Here is a 17,635-nt window from a genome sequence, read left to right as displayed (position 1 = left end):
GAGGCAAATTCCATACTGGGATGATTCAATCCAGGCCCTTGATTTCAGAGTCGCTATGTCTGTCTACATTTAAAACAGGTGATTATTTTTAACTAGGCAAAAGCATTCAAGTTAGAAAAGGTCACAATGAAGACTAAGTTCCCTTCTCATTCCTTCTCTTGGTTCCAGTTCCTTTCTCCAGACATCAATGTTATTGCCAGTTTCTCGTGCGTCTTTAATCGTGGCTATTCTTCTAAGTATATGTTCATTGTGCTGTACACATCCTATATTCATAATTCTTTGAAATAATGTTCCAGTAAAATCTTAAGAAACCTGTGTTTCATGTCACCTGTCTTAGTTGGGGTTTCCTCAAAAGCAGAGACTGAAACAAGGAAGGACTTGGGTAAAGCACTGAATTAGGGAGGTGGTCGGTTTCAGCATGAAGGAGTGGAGGCAAAAAAGAAGGGAGAAGAACTAAGATAAGAACATCTGCAGTGAAGGTAGAATCAAGAATTTTATCTTGGAAGCGTGCCTGGGTGGATCAGTCTGTTGAGCATCTGCCTTTGGCTCAGGTCATGATCTCAGGGTCCTGGATTTGAGCCCTGCATCAGGCTCCGGGCTCAGGTGGGAGCCTGCCTCTCCCTCTGTGGCTCCCTACATCCCCCTGCTTGTGTGCTATCACTCTCTCTCAAATAAATAAATAAAATCTTAAGAAAAGAATTTTATTTTAGATATATCAAATTTTGAAATGATCTTTAGACACCCAATGAAGAATTAAAGCAGGCACTTGGCAAAAAGAGTCAAATTATTCCCATGGATCTGATCACTGTCTAGTTGCTCCAGCAACAAGTCCCTCCTCTGACCTAATCTCGGTCACTGCCCAGGCTTTCTTTCCCTGGGATTGATGTCGGTTAACTCGAGACTGAGCGTTGTATGAGACTCCATTTAGCAGCATGGAGAACATAAACAGCTAGGCTTTACTGCTGCTGGCAGTTGCTCTCCAGATGCCAGAATCACCCCTGAGACCTGTTATTGCGTTAAAAAATGGTCCCAGATGCTGCTTTCCACAAATTTCACACTTACGTCTTCTTAGATGTTTTTCCATATACTAGCTCATAAAATGGAAGTCATTACCACACTCGTTTATTTTTCATGAAGTGTTGTAACAGGAATCGTGGATTCAGCAAGTGAAGCTGAAAGTCATGTTAATAATGCATGTTAAGTACAACCGATAGGCACTCTTGTCATCTTAACATCAGCGAGAGTGTTAGACCGAGGAGGCGTACATGTGGCAATATGGTCATGCGCCCGCATCCCTTCTGCAGGGAGACTGTAGTGAAGGGACCAGAGGGGAGTCTTCAGCTTTCAGCTTAAGTTAGTGGTTTCTTCAGCATTAATCAGCAGAAAAACCATCCGAGGGTGACTCTAACTCACTAGGGCACTTTTTCACCCTCCCTTCCTTCCGGGTGTATCGGACAATGACCGAGCCCTAGAATCTGCATGATTACCAAGCCCTCTAACTGATTTTCATGTAGGGGGTTCACAGAACTTTGTAGGAGAAGCCGGCCTAAAGAAACCTATAACCGATACTGCGGTTGTCTCGCTAACGTCCATTTTATCCCGCTCCGGCCCATGCACGCAGAAGGTACGTTGTGCTTGGCATCTACCCTTCTCTGCTCCCCCACAGGCTCCAGGAGAGGCGGGCCACCCACCCACAGGGCGGGCCTGATTGGTGTACGGCAATCACGGTTTTCCTTCCCCCTTTTCAGGGACTGGCTTAGACATGGGCACGTGATACAGTTCTGACCAATGCAACTGAGGAGCAGGCTGCTTCTGGGAAAGATTTTCTTGCTCCTAATAAAAGACACAACGGGGGAAGATGGTCTTTTATTTTTATTTTTTTTCCCCTGGACATGCCTGTTATCCAGGTGTGGAGGCTGGCCCTGGGATAGCTGCCTTGTGACAATTAGAGGGGGGCTAGCGCAAAGGTGAAGCCTGCCCACCAGGGTGACAGAGAGGCAAGATGTCATTGAGTCATGGAATTATCCTGGAGCTGTCCTATCCTTGGACTCCCAGGTATTTCCTTGTTGTTCAGCCGGCTAAGTTTGAGATTCTTTTATATTTCCCGCTAAGAACATTCTGACGGGTCCTGAATTCGTATGTGCACTTTTGATTCAGGGTTTAAGCTTTCTGTAATCTACTGCTGAATGATTGTAACATAACATCTTCGTGGGCTCCCTGGAAGCAGATTCTGAGATAGGAGTTCGAGTGTACGTGATTTATTGAGGTTGTGATCTCAGGACAAGCCAGTGAAGGAGGAGGGAGTGAGAGAGGATAGGAAAAGGGAAGAGACAAGTAGTCTCAGGCAAAGTCTGTCCTTGGCCTGACCCATGGGAGGTTCTGGATCTGCACAGTCTTATATGGTAACTACCACCTACATGTAGCTATTTACATTTACATTAATTAAAAGGAATTAAAATTTAAAATTCAGTTTCTTAGTCTCCTGTCAAGTGCTCAGTAGCCACATGGGAGCTGGTGGCTCCCATACTGAACGGAGCAGACAGAAGCATTTCCATCATCACAGAAAATTCTACTGGACAGCTCTGTGGAGTGTAAATGATAACACACAGTTGCCCCACCTTGATGCTCTTGCACTGCAATGTTGGTCCGTCATTGCTGCCCTGCGGGGAGTGGTGACGTAACCCCTCCAGGGAGATCCAAGGAGGTGGCTCCTGTCAGCCAAGGGCAATTCCCCAGGGCAGAGCACGGAAGGTCGCAGCACCCACAGCCGCTCCAGATTGGCCATTAGGTAAAGGGACCTAAGTGAAATACCAACAATGACTACCACCGTGGTGTCAAGCAGGCATGAGCTGGGATGCAATACTTGTGGTAGATGATTAGGCTAATCCAGAATCTGGGAATTCACCATCTCCTGGGATTACTACTAGGGAGCACCTTTGGTCCATAGCCACCCCTGGGTCAGATGTGTACCAACTCCAGAGATACTCAGATTTCAGGGGAGACAATGGAGGCTCAGAGAGCAGCCTCTAAGGGAGAAAGGCACATGGCCCAGTAAGTAAGACCTACAAAAAGTGCCCGAGTGTCAAAGAGGGGTGGTGACTCTGCACAGAACCTGGAGCTCCTGCCACATCTAGCCCCTGTGCCCTACTAGAAAGAACATGAGGGTATAAATTCTTATTAAGTGCTCATTATGCTTCCATAACACGTTTTCCTATGTTTTGCATCTGTCTACTCTTTGTTTACCTCTTCCTATGACACCATTTTTGTAATGCCATCTTCTATAAAGAGAATAGCAGATAATTCAGTCTTTTATCTTGCATGGTTTATCAACATGTTTTATCATTGCTGCTTTAGAAACATTTCTTTTAGCTCCACAGTTTGTTAGGGAAAGTGACACATCCGTACCCTCCTCCTCGTTTCCTTGATCAGGAGTTAATGCCTCTCGAGGGGAAAGTCCTCAGATAACACAAGCCTGTGATTTCACTCTTCCTTGACCTCCCAATAGCTGCTGCCAGAGTGGCTGGTCTAGCTCAGATCAGGTCTTCGCTGTCCTGAGCACCTGTTCCATCACTGGTTTGGTCCCTGAAGGCAGGGTGGTGGTGTGGAGCAGGAGGCGATGGCGTGAGCCTAAGTCATAGTCACCCCTGAGCAGGAAGCAAAGGAGCTTCTCATTCCAGATTCTTCTCCTTGGGTCAAAGATAGAACCCAGAGACTAAGTGACCGTAGTGGTGTTCTATTCACCTTCCCTCAGTGCACAGCAGCCCAACTTCCAACTGTGGGCACCTGTAACTTTGTCTGAGGGCTGTACTCTGGCCACTGAAGGCCATTTTGCTCACCTGTGTGGGAGGCTGCAGGTGTCCAGAAATTGCTGTCCTTCCCCTCACCCAAACCCTACTCCCCACTAGTCTTCAACCAATGATTAATGGAAGTTAGTGTATAAATACCAAAGCTCCTCATCCCTTGGATAGGATACTTGAGTGTGAATCTACATGGGCTCCAAGTGCCCCATCATGATTGAGCTCCAGTCGTCCTCATGGTAATTGGCTCGATAATGTCTGAGCTCCCTTTATTTGACTGCCTTTCCCATACTGTCTCACTTCCCTCTTACTGGTGTTTTGTTTTTGTTTTTGTTTTTTTTAGCTCCTAAATGAACTACTTGTACTTGAGTCATTGTCTCAGCATCTGCTCCCGGGGGAACCCAGTGAAGATCCTAGGTAAAGTCCACCAGGCCAGTTGTCACTGGGGACTGCTGCCCAACCTGAGCCCTCGGACCATCATCAGGGCACAGGGGCTGGAGGGGAATGTCTTGTCTCCACCTCTGCTGAATAGTTAGTTTTAATCTGGAGTGAAGATTATTAGCAAGTGTATGAGGCATACAACATGCCAGTTGCTCTGTATCACTCCCCCGCCCCCATCACTCTTATTAGTTATAAAGCTGATACTTTGTTCTCCAACTCCTGCTGTTTATCTCTAGGTCGGCTCAGAACTTGAAAGGAGAGTAGGAGGTTATTAATTGAGTCTCCTGAAACTGTTGCAATAAGCATGGTAGAAAGGTAGCAATTCAGGATGAGCAAAATCCAGGTAGATGGGTCAGAGGGTGGCTAGATGCTGGCCCCTGGCCTGAGGGGTGGAGCAGATCTACAGGCCACAGAGGAGGAGGCAGAATGAGGTAGTAGGTGGCATACCAGAATAAGAATTCAGGAACGGAGACAAGGCAAAGCCAAATAATCAGAGCACTCGGGGGTGCTGGGGATGTGATCCTTTTGATAAGACCAGAGCTCATTTATCAGAACCGGATCACTGCGTCCAGAGTGGGGTAATATCATCCGTGCTGATGCATAGCTTATGGGGCCCGAGCTAGTCAGATGCCTCCTGTAGCAGGCTATGATTAGGCCTGGGGGCAGGAGGGGGCTGCAGCTGTGGGCAGAAGAGAAACAACAAGGAAGCAGGCTGGTACTGATCCATTCTGCAAGCGGATATTTAAAAGACTAGCTCAATTCTCTCCTTCTTGTCTGTAAAGGGGCAATACTGTGCTTTGTTAAGCCGCAGAGAGGAAAATGCCATTCTTTCGGCTCTTTTCTCAGATTTTGCAGACGTTGACCTTAGAAAGCTCTCTTGCTTCGCTTGTATCTTTCATCTTCTCTGCCAGGGTTCATGAATCATGAGGGGCCCTCGGCTGCTCTAAATGACTTCAAATCTGTCCTGTTCCAGACAAGTTAGAGGGCAGGTATATAGGTCAGGGCTCTGTCAGTTACAAGGGATAGAACCTAGGGTCTCATAAAATGGAACTGTGGACTTGTTGCCAGTAGGACTCTCTCTCCATCCAGTTCTCAACACCGTTTGTCCCGCTTTTCTTTGCATGTTCATCTTATTCTCTCCACAGGCAGGCGTTTAAGACACTTTTAATCCCCCAGCACCTTTAATCCCCAAGTTTACCAATGTCAGCAGAAAGGGCTCTGTGTTCCCAGGAAGGACACTGACAGGTGCTGCCTAGACCTTATGCCCATTTCATGGCCCAGCATATAACAGGCAATCGGTAAATATTCTTGAATGAACGAATAACATTATCATGGCCCATGTGGTGGATATAGTCCCATTGTTATATATTAATAAATTGTAGTTGATATTTCTATCTCGAGATACTGATTCATGTGCACGCACTTGTTTCCCAGAGATGTCTGCTCTTGGAGTGTTGAGGAAACAGTCTCTGAGCCTGCAAGGCTGAGAGTTTTGCTAAATCCAGCACGGTTAGTAAATGCCACCCTGGGAGGTCTCCTGGACCACAGTCTGCTCTACTTTCTCAGCTCTCAGTCTGGACTATGCTGTTGATGGAATTTATGCCTGTTGCTGTTTGAATCTTCACACTGAGAACTTAGCTATGAAACATAGCTTTCAAACTCATCTTCACAATATCATTGTGAAGTCATTGCAGATAAGGTCTTACTGTCTCTACTCACTAACTAGGAAAGTCCAAGCATACATTGGATAGGTTGGTATTTTCCAGGATTTCTTTTCCAGAATGTGAGCTCCTTGAGTATCCATGAAAAGGGGTTCCATAGTCAATTATGATTAGGAAACTTTGATCAATTCACACTGCATGTTAGTATATTAAAGGTTCTGAAAGAAACTACAATTATGAAACCTATATGAACTGAGCTCTTTTTAACGTTGAGCAAAAGGATTTTGCAAAACTATTGGATGCTAAACCTTCTTGCATCCATCTTCTCTTGTTGCCTCCTGTTTTCCCCGACTATCTCTTTCCACCTAAAACCAGTCCCTTCATCTACGCCCAGCATCTTATCTCCCCCCGCCCCCATCCTCAGGAATCTTCTTTTCTTTTTTTGCTGCAAGAAATCTTTTATTGTTGGGGCGCCTGGGTGGCTCAGTCGTTAAGCGTCTGCCTTCGGCTCGGGTCATGATCCCAGGGTCCTGGGGTTGAGCCCCACATCGGGCTCCCTGCTCAGCCAGGAGCCTGCTTCTCCCTCTCCCACTCCCCCTGCTTGTGTTCCCTCTCTAGCTGTCTCTCTCTCTCTCTGTCAAATAAATAAAATAAAATCTTAAAAAAAAAAAAAAGAAATCTTTTATTGTTTCCATTTGGTCCAGGGCTTGGGAGGGTTCCAGGGTGGTTAAAAAGCTACAGGGAGGGGCGCCTGGGTGGCTCAGTCATTAAGCGCCTGCCTTCGGCTCAGGTCATGATCCCAGGGTCCTGGAATCGAGCCCCGCATCAGGCTCCCTGCTCCGCGGGAAGCCTGCTTCTCCCTCTCCCACTCCCCCTGCTTGTGTTCTCTCTCTCACTGTTTCTCTCTCTGTCAAATAAATAAACAAAATCTAAAAAAAAAAAAAAAAAAAAAAAAAACAAAGCTGCAGGGAGAAGCTCGGGCAGAAACCCCGACACCAGGGGGGATACCAAAGGGGCCACTGAGCCTCCAAAGCACCTAGTTGTGCTTGCAGGTGAGCCTTATAGAAGGGATACTCACCCACCCAGCGTGGGGGCCGGCCAGCCTGCAGAGGTGTGTCAAGCGGTTGACCATCTTCTTGATGAGTTTCACCTCCTCATCTAGGAAGCAGTTCTCTAGGAAGTTACAGAACCCACGACATGCAGATCCAGAAGGACCTGGTTCACGTTCTTCTCCTGGACCATAGCAGCTTCCCTGGCATCCAGGCTTTTACCACACTTATCCTGGGATGGCTTCTACATGTCCTGGAAGAGGGCACAGCCCCTGCTCTTATGGTTCTCCTTGGCCAACTCCAGGAATAAGTGGCTCACGTTCTCCAGAGCCACATCATTGGGTCGAAATAGAAGCCCAGAGAGAGAGGCAGGGATGGGAGGCCCACAGATGCATGTTGACAGGTGGTTCACAGCGGTCTCCACCTTGCTGGTATAATTCTGACAAATCTGGGAGTTCATGGTTGGTTGGCAATAAAAAGCTATGCACACACACACACACACACACACACACACACAAACGGTGTTCGCTGATTCCGGAGGCAGAGGATGGCTGAGACGATGGGACGGCTGGAAGAGAGGTTGGAGGGTGGTTGGAGGCTGAAAGAAGGCATGTCCCTGGGTCCCATCCAAACACTTGAAGCAAGAGATATATCTGGGGGACCGTCAGGGTGCATCCCCTTATCTCTTTCAGGATCAACACTTTCTCCCTCCTGGATCTTTCCAATCAGCATTTCCACAAACTCAAGAGCCTAAATCCTTGCTTCCAATGTGGTCAATGAACCAGCATCCTCAACATCACCTAGGAGCCTGCTACAAATGCAGAATCTCAAGCTCCACCCCAGCCTGCTAATTGTCTGCAGTTTAACAAAATCTCCAGGAGATCTGTATGCACATTAATGTGCTCTAAACCACAACCAAGATTCTCTGGTAAAAATGCAAATCAGATCTTATCTAATCTCCACCAGAAACATCCTGTTCTCCCAGATTCTTTCCCACCCTCCCTCAATTCCACAACTGCTAATTTCCTAAAATGAGTTTTCCAAGGACCTTCTTTGGTAAACCCTGGGCAGTCATTTGTCCCAGCTTTGTGACAGCACCTGACTCCCTTGCCCTGTGAATTTTGCACTATGTGATCAGAGTACAGAGTCCACTTGAGGATTTTGAGCTCTGATTTGTTGCAGAAATGACATTCTCAGAGTCAGTCATTTTCCAGTTTGTTCTCAGGTGTACTCTCCACTTTTGATATTGCAAGGGGCCCACCCTACAACAATTTCCAGGCTCCCTTGCCCACTGGGTGCTGCCAGTGGGAAGCACTGGAGGAAGATTGAGGGTGGGAGGAAAGGAGTGTCTCCATGGAGGTGGCACCACTTTTGTGGTTCTGGTTCTGCTCCGGGACTCTGTTAAAACTGCCTCCTGCCCTTGGTCCTCCAGCCACAGGGATCATAAGAGCTCCCTGCTGTTGCCAATCTCTCTGTGGCCTCACCATCCCTAGTTTGGCTTTTTGATTTTCCCAATACTTACATAACTATTTCCCCACACCTGTGATGGGTTATGTTTCCTGAGTGGATACTCTGACTGATACACGGAAGTATCAGAAAATGGAGGTTGGGGGGAGGGAGAACATTTGAGAAATAGGCAAATTCTTTTTCTCTCTTTTTTTAAAGATTTTATTTATTTGAGAGAGAGAGAGAGGAGGGACAGAGAGAGAGGGAGAATCCCAAGCAGATGCTGGCCGAGCATAGAGCCCGATGTGGGGCTTGATCCCATGACCCCAAGCCCATGACCCAAGCTGAAATCAAGAGTTGGACACTCAACCAGTTGAGCCACCCAGGACCCCTAGAGAAACAGGCAAATTCTACTTGACTCGACAGACAACCTTGAAGTCCAGGCCCATGTAATGGGGCCCAGGAGGCAATGACAGCATATCTGTGTCATGAGTTCTTACCTACCATCACTCCAATAGCACATTCCTTTGAAAGCTAATGTCCTCTACTCTGGGGCGTGTGGGAAAGTTTTATGAATAGGGAAAAGGGCAGTTACAGAGGCCACTCAATCTCCCTGCACATGAGTGACTCTGGTTGTAAGTCATAAATAAATCAGTGCTGTTGTGTAGTTGCCTGGGGCGGGGTCAGAGGAGTTGTCCCACAACAGAAACCTCTTCATCTGGGAACAGGCTGGGGACAACTCTCTTGGCTGCATGAGTAACCGGTCTGGGTTGGACCAGCTGCTGAGTTGTCATACTTGGTGGTTGGGGCCTATTGTCAAATGTCAATATTTTCACAGTCATCCCACATTGCCGAGCTACAGCTCACCCTGGCGTCTGTCCCTTGGCTCTGGGAGGACAGGCAATTCTTTCATACATAATGGGAAAAGATACAAGAGAGACTGTCTTTTTCTCTCAAAGACTGTTCAAGTAGAAGGCCAGTGCGCTCTGAATAATGCCCTTTCAAATGGAAGAAGAATAGAATTCTAGAATCACGTATTCCTGGAACAGTTAGAGATGGCAATTTACTGAGTATGATTTTTGCAAGAAGATTCTGTAATGAAATGTAAGCCTCAAAGTCAGAAATAAATAGTGTATTTACTCAGAATATTGCATGTTTGTATGTGTATGTATATGTATGTTATCACCCTTCAAGTGTCCCATGATCAAGATGACAATTATACCATGCCTGGAAATATAGACAGAGCTAAGGCTGAGAGTGCAGGGCAGGTAGGAATTGCACGGGTAAGGACACTCATCAACCAAGGTGTTTCTCCATTCCTTTTCCTCTGGAGCTTAAACCAGGAACTGCCGGTCTTGGGCACTCCCCTTGGAGAGCTGCTAAACAGGTGTGTGGAGTGTGGTCTAAGGTGAGAGCACTCTGGGGGAAGGAATGCTTCTTTACCTTTCACAAGCTGAAGACACAGCTTAACCTGGAGGTGGGGCAGTAGAGATTTTGGCTGAGACTAGAGGCCCCAACTATGTGCCCAGTGTGAGGAGAGGTGATCCAACACACTCCTGGCTGCCATGGGAATGATGGAGGGCAGTTGGGGGGTAATTACCCCTGGTAGAAGGTGGGCACACATGATTTTTCCTCTAAAAGTCTAAAAGGTGCAGCCGGGAGCATCCCAGCCCCTCACAAATGTGGGACACTTGTTCTTTTGTCCCTGAAACTCAGGCCCGATTCTTTTAATAATGCCTCATTGACTTTGATTTTATTCATCTCTTCCTATAGGAGCCTCATTCCTGCAAACCCTGGTTAAGATACACATCCTTAGCTTTTGTTGAAAACAAATTTCCATGGTTAGGAAAATGTCAGTTAAAAAGTCTGTATTTTTTAGCATTGGTTTTTTCATTGTTGTTTGTTTTTGTTTTTGTTTTTTAGATCTAATTGGCTTTATTAAGCAATTCATGAATCGGGTGGCATCCCATCTAGCCAATAGAGAGATGCTCCCTAGTTCTGATTTTCTTAAATTACAAGTGTGACCCTTTACAAATTGATGACAGAAAAAGCCTTATTGTTTACGATCCCCTTCCTTCTTCCTAAGGAGGCAGTTCCTAGTAAACCAGAAGTTCTTCTGTTTGCTCAGTTCCAAATCAACTTCCCTGTAGCAATTGCCTCTCCTGCCCCTGAGGACAGAGTTAAGTGACAGATGTGGGAATGCAAGATTAGAGAGGTGGGACAGAGGGGGCCCTACTTCAGGAATGAGACAGAAATGGCTGGAGGCCCAGGCAGAGGAAGCTGAGCCAAACGGGGCTGACCTATGCAGGGGGAGATTAAGACATCCACCCAGAGGGCAGCAGGTAGGGTGGTTTGGGGAGAAAAGATATGTTTAATAAAATGATTCAGAGTAAAATAGTGTGCACTAGAATGTGTAAACCGTAACCTGGGTTCTCCTTAGAAAATCTAGATTTTGGAAATTCTAGATTCTGAAGTGAAACATCCAGTTTTTGTTATTGCATAGAGAGGAGTCTGTTTTCCTTTGGAGAGTCAGTTGAAGTGTATATTGTTCTGAGATACAGGCAGGAAGGGGACAGTGCCTGCCTCTGGGGCTCATCCACATGGTTATATATAAAATATATGTATGTATATTATATATACATTTTAAATATTCAAAACATACAGAAACACACAAAGTAAAAAGTGAAATTTGCACCCCCCCCCCCGTTTTGATGGATTATACTGTTCAGGGTTAACCCATCCACAACTAATAGTTTGGTGTGTATCCTTAAGTATTTTTCCTAAGCATTTGTGGACACATACATGATTGATTATTTGGTTCAAAAAGAATTCGAGGTTGAAAACAATTTCCCTTTAAAATTGTGAAGATAGCGTTCCATTGCCTACCTCTTTTTGAATGTGTTAAAAGTAATTTTTGGATAGTTAATACATGCTTGGGATATGAATTCAAAAGATAGAAAAGCATATGAAAGTAAATGTCCTCACCATTGATACTTCCAGCTGCTTAGTTTCCTTCACTGGTAATAACCACCGTCATTGGTTTTTTATGCATCTTTTGAGATGTATTTTGTGATATCTATGCCTTTATAAATATATATACATGCATATATGTAGAAACATATGAAATTACCATTTTTGAAGTTAAAAAATCAGCAATTTCATGAGACTCAACATAACATATATGTATATACAGATACAAATTTTTTCGAAGATTTTATCTATTTCCGAGAGAGAGAGAGAGAGAGAGAGAGTGCATGAGCAGGGGAAGAGCAGAGGGAGAGGGAGAAGCAGACTCCTCGCTGAGCACAGAGCTGACATGCGGCTCAACCCAAGGACCCCGAGACCATGACCTGAGCTGAGGTCAGACGCTTAACTGACTGAGCCACCAGGCGCCCCACGAATACAATTTTTAATGCCTCTAAAAGTAGCATGATGTATATGGCGTAGTGCATTTTGATACCTCACTTAACAAAAAATCTTGAGATCTTCCCGTATTCGTATGTATAGAGCTGCCTCATTTTTAAAAAACTTTTGTGCCTATTCTTTTCTTTTTTTTTTTTTTTTAAGATTTTATTTATTTATTTGACAGAGAGAGACATAGCGAGAGCAGGAACACAAGCAGGGGGAGTGGGAGAGGGAGAAGCAGGCTTCCCGCTGAGCAGGGAGCCCGATGCAGGGCTTGATCCCAGGACCCTGGGATCATGACCTGAGCCGAAGGCAGACGCTTAACGACTGAGCCACCCAGGCGCCCGTGCCTATTATTTTCATGGTAAACTATTATTATTTTAAAACTTACATACAGTAAAATTGAATTTTACTTTTGGTATACAGTTCCCTGAGTTTTAACATATGTGTAGATCTGTGTACCCATGACCATCATCAGGAAACAAATATTTCAAGCCTATCCATGTAAGCACTACCAATAGCAAAGATAGAGTGCTACCCTCAGGTACCCTAGGATCTTCCCTCAATCTCCCCTCCTTGTTGCAGTGCCTTTTCTACACCCCAAGACAATATTTTTCTTGACTTCCAATGCCATAGATTATTTTTGCCTGCATGAAATCGCATAGTATACATTCTTTTGTTTGCCTTCTTTTGCTCATTATATAAGATTCATTCTGTTGCCATGTGATTACTACAGAGCAATGCATTGCACAATATTTCATTATATTATGGCATTTTTTGACATGCAGAATTAAGAAAAAACATTTATATAGATTGATAAATTCAACTTTGTTTGTTGTAATGGTTTCTGGGTTTGTGTTATACGTAGAAAGGCCTTTACCACTCCAAGATTATAGAATAAAATATTATAGAATAAACCATCCCATGTTTTCTTCTAGTGCTATAATAATTTCATTTTGTAGGTGTGAGGAATGAATCCAGCTTTTTTTTTCTTCAAGATACTGACTTATCCAACTACTTCTTTAATCCTCACAGAAAATGTATGATGGATATAATTATGTGTCTTCATTTTGCAGATGAAAAACTGAAACAGGGGCACCTGGGTGACTCAGTTGGTTAAGTGTCTGCCTTTGACTTGGGTCATGATCTCAGGGTCCTGGGATGGAGCCCCGCATCAGTCTCCCTGCTCAGTGGGGAGTCCACTTCTCCCTCCCCCTCTGCCCCTCCCCCCACTCATGCTCTCCCTCCCTTTCTCTCTCTCCCTCTCAAATAAATAAATAAAATCTTAAATTAAAAAAAAAAGAAAAAACTGAAACAGAGAAGCGAAGTAACTTTCCCCCATCACAGAATAATGTGAAGCTGGGATTTGAACACAGCCGGTTGAGTTTAATGTCTGTGTGCCTATTCCTTAATCCTACCCAGCCTTTCCCTATGGGAGGAATCTACCAACACAATATCTTGAATATAGGGCTTTTTTGTTTTTCCTGCAACACAAACACAGTATTCAAATGTTTGCAAGAGTGAATTCGTTTACTTAGTATCTGATTATCAAGTAGTTACTTAGTAAGGAGCAAGGAATTTGCCACTTCTCACCTTTATTCCCTCAACCCTTCTCTTTGTTACCAAGACCTCATTCTTGAAATGATTTTTTTCTCAGCTCAGTGTTGGGCTTTCCCTTCAAAAGATTCTTCTCATTAAATTGTTGCCATCAGCTGTGTAAACAGTCCCAGGACATGTTATGTAAACAATTATAAAACTGCTAAAGATGACATTGAAGTTTTAAAAACTGAGCAGGGTGTGTCTCAGAGAAGAGAAGGAAGTGTTAAATTTATGACAGTTGGGAGGCCAGGATAAACAGCAAGAAGGCCTGAGGTCACTTTCCAGTTCTGTCACCGAGATCATATGACTTTAGAAGAGTGATTTTTTTGCTCTTCTTTGTGACTATTTGTCAAACAGGGGCAATAGCAATGACAATGTAACCCTTCACTTTCCCCTAGTTTACTTACTTTCTGCCTACAATAGGGATTAAATTAAAAACAAAGATACCCCCCAAAAAACTATTTAAAGAAAAGGCCTTAGGCAGAAAAATAGGCTAAATTCCTGAGAGTCATAGTCTAAGTTTAGACAAAGATTTCTTTCATGGGAGGCTTCCCAACTGTTTTATAACTATACTTTACACAGACATACAGTGTTCTTTTGCAAAAGTAAATATTAAAAACATAATATGTTTTAAAGTGTTCTCATGAAGTGCGTTAAAACAGTGTAATGAAGTATTTCAGAGTGTTCCAGATCCGTTTCTCGCTACAGCCAAATTGTGTGCGTGTACATATATACATACCAATACCTCTACCTACGTATCCCCCCGCCCCATACAAATCTGGTGTGTGAAGAACAACACAGCTGTACCACGTTCACATTTGAGGGTAGTGCTCTGCATGTACAGAAGGAAAATATGTCTTTTCTGACAACCAAGAAAGAATTTATTTTAGTGAGCACACTTCAGTGTCAATCAGTGAATCATTTTGGAGCAGAGTTGGAGAACACAGAGAAATCAATGTCACTGAAAGTCGGTGCCTCCACAGGAACGGATCCAGAGGTAGTACGGGTGGTGATGTGCCCTGGGCTTTAGAGCCACGAGAGCTCTGGGTTCAAATGCTGCCCTACCGTGTCCAGGCTGTGTTACTTTGCGTGAGATTCTTAACCTCTCTGAGCTTTAGGTTTTTAACTTTTATTTTAAAAATTTCATACAGTAAAATTCAGTGTTTGTAGTGTGTAGGTTTTTTTGGGTTTTGAGAAGTGCACGGAGTTGTATATCTACCACCATAGTTACGATATGAATTCTTTCATCATCCCAAAGATTCCTTCATTGTGCCATTTAATAATTCCCCCACCTCACCCCCACCCGTCACCCTACTCAGGTCCTAGAAAACACTGATTTGGTCTCTCTCCCTATCATCTTGTCTTTCCAGAATGTCATAGAAATGGAATCATATATATGTATGGCTCCTTTTGAGTCTGACTTCCATTGCTTAGCAAAACTTACTTGAGATCCACTCAGCTTGCTGTGGGTATCAACAGTTGGTTCTTTATATTTTAGAGTAGTATTCCATGGTATGGATGTACCACAATTTATTTATCCAATCACTGGCTGAGACACATCAGAGTTTTGATAATTTGTGTCTTTCGAGGAATATGTCCCTTTTTCTACATTGTTGAATTTGTTGGCCTAAGCCTCTTTGTGGTACTCCCTGGTGCTGCCTGTGGAATCTGTGGTGATAGCCCCTCTTTGATTCCTGATACTGATAGTGTTGTTCTTTCTCTCAATGAGTCTTACTAGGGGCTTATCAATGTTATTAATCTTTTCTAAGAACCAAATTTTAGCTTTGTTGGTTTTTCTCTATTGTTTCTCTGTTTTCTATTTCACTGATTTTTGCTCTTATCTTTATTGTTTACTGCCTTCTACTTACTTTGGTTTTAATTTTCCCCTCTTTTTTCTATCTTCTTTTTTTTTTAAGATTTTATTTATTTATTTGACACAGAGAGAGAGACAGAGAGAGAGGGAACACAGCAGGGGGAGTGGGAGAGGGAGAAGCAGGCTTCCTGCTGAGCAGGGAGCCCGACGTGGGGCTTGATCCCAGGACCTTGGGATCATGACCTGAGCCGAAGGCAGATACTTAACGGCTGAGCCACCCAGGCACCCCTTTTTTCTAACTTCTTAAGTTGGAGTATTAGATTATTTATTTTTAATCTTTTCCTTTTCTAATATAAACATGCAATACTATAAATCCTTCTAAGCACTGCTTTAGCTGCACTTCACAAATTTTGATATTTTCATTTTCATTCATTTAAAACATTTTCTGATTTCCCTTGAGTTTTGTTCTTTGACCCATCACTTATTTGGAAGTTAGCTGCCTAATTTCAAAATATTTGGGGATTTTCTAGATATCTTTTTGTTATTGATTTCTAATTTAATTCCTTTGTGGTCAGAGAATATGCTATATGATATTAATCCTTTGAAATTTATTGAGACTTGTATTATGTATTAGCATATGGTCTATCTTGGTGAATGTTCCACGTGTACTCAAAAAAGAATGTGTATTCTGCAGTTGTTGGTGGTAGTTTTCCAAAAAGATCAATTAGGCAGAGTTAGCTGACCCAGATTCTCTATATCCTTACCTACTTTTTCATCTACTTGTTTTATCAAAGACTAAGAGAGGTATCTTAAAATCTCCAACTATAATTGTCCTTTGATTTTAGTCAGTTTTTGCTTCATGATTTTGAAGCTATGTTATTATGTAGATACATATTTAGGATTATGTCTTCTTGATGAATTGTTTCATCGAAAAGATGAAATCTTTTTGTTATTTTGAAACGTTCCTTACGGGCGCCTGGGTGGCTGAGTGGGTTAAGCGTCCAGCTCTTGGTTTTGGCTCAGGTCAAGATCTCCGAGTTGTGAGATCAAGCCCTGCATCTGGCTCCACACTCAGCGTGGAGTCTGCTTCAGATTCTTTCTCCCTCTGCTCCTCCCCTCCCCCTCCCTCTCTCAAATAAATAAGGTCTTAAAAAAAGAGTTCTTTATTTTTGTAATATTCCTTGTCTTGAAGTCTATTTTATTTGATATTAATACAGTCATACAGCTTTCCTATGATTCAGTTTTGCATAGTATATTGGATTCTCTGGTGCATTGTTCAAATGTGCTTTCAGAACTGAGGCATTGGGGCGCCTGGGTGGCTCAGTTGGTTAAGCGGCTGCCTTCGGCTCAAGTCATGATCCTGGACTCCTGGGATCAAGTCCCACATCAGGCTCCCTGCTCAGTGGAGAACCTGCTTCTCCCTCTCCCTCTGCCTGCCTTCTGCCTACTTGTGCTCTCTCTCTCTCTCTCAAATAAATAAATAAAATCTTAAAAAAAAAAAAAGAACTGAGGCATTAATTTCACCAGCAGCTAACAGTGTGGCTAGAGATGGCTGACACCTGTATGTATTGTCCCCCACCCCCACCCTCTTCCCCTCTAGCAGGTTCTAACAAATCTGTTGTAAGTAAATCTCAGAGTCTGTTACCAGGGGATCTTGATGTGTGATATACAGTATGTTCTTTTCCATGTTTCTATTATTAACTTATCTGTGTCTTTATATTGAAATCACATGCCTTAAAAACAACGTATAGTTGGATCTTGTTTTTCCATTCATCATGACCATCTCTGCCTTTTCACCAGAGTATTTAATCAATTTATATTGAGTGTAATTTTGATATGATTGGGTTTAAGTCTACCACCTTGCTCCTTGTTTTCTATTAGTCACATTAGTTCTTTGTTCTCTTTTCTTTTCATTGCTGTCTTCCTTTTGATTACTTGAGTTTTTAGGATTGTATTTTATATCTTCTAATGGGACTTTAAGTTAAATCTTCTGCTTTATTGTTTCTTTTTTTAGTGGTTGTTCTAGCTATTACAATATGCATCCTTAACTTATCACAGTCCAAATTGAATTAATGTTCTACTATACATATAATGTGAGAACTTTACAGCAGTATACTTCCATTTCCCAACTCTTCGTCCTTTGTGCTATGATTATCATAGATTTTACTTCTTTGTATGTAAAAACTCCACAATTTATGGTCATGATTTTTGTTTTAAGCAGTCAATTTGATTTTTTAAAAAAAGATTTTATTTATTTATTTCAGAGAGAGAGAGAGAACATGCAAGCAGGGAGAAAGAGCAGAGAGAGGGGGAGAGAGAGAATCCCAAGCAGACTCTGTGCTGAGTGTAGTCTCCAACCTGGGGCTCGATCCCACAACCCTGACTGAAATCATGACCTGAATTAAAATCAAGAGTTGGACGCTC

The 17,635-nt window shown here is 43.4% G+C and overlaps 1 long non-coding RNA gene across 1 annotated transcript in view; it reads left to right on the top strand.

Annotated features, from left to right (window-relative positions):
• The window catches only part of LOC118536927 (uncharacterized), a 47,513-nt gene that overhangs the window by 27,950 nt on the left and 1,928 nt on the right, over positions 1-17,635 (top strand). The gene's annotated exons all lie outside the window — the stretch shown is intronic.

The sequence above is a fragment of the Halichoerus grypus genome, chromosome 1 (genome assembly GCF_964656455.1).
Source record: "Halichoerus grypus chromosome 1, mHalGry1.hap1.1, whole genome shotgun sequence".
Taxonomy (NCBI): Eukaryota; Metazoa; Chordata; class Mammalia; order Carnivora; family Phocidae; genus Halichoerus; species Halichoerus grypus.
Note: the sequence above shows the minus strand (reverse complement) of the source record. Positions and strands in the feature narration are given on the sequence as shown.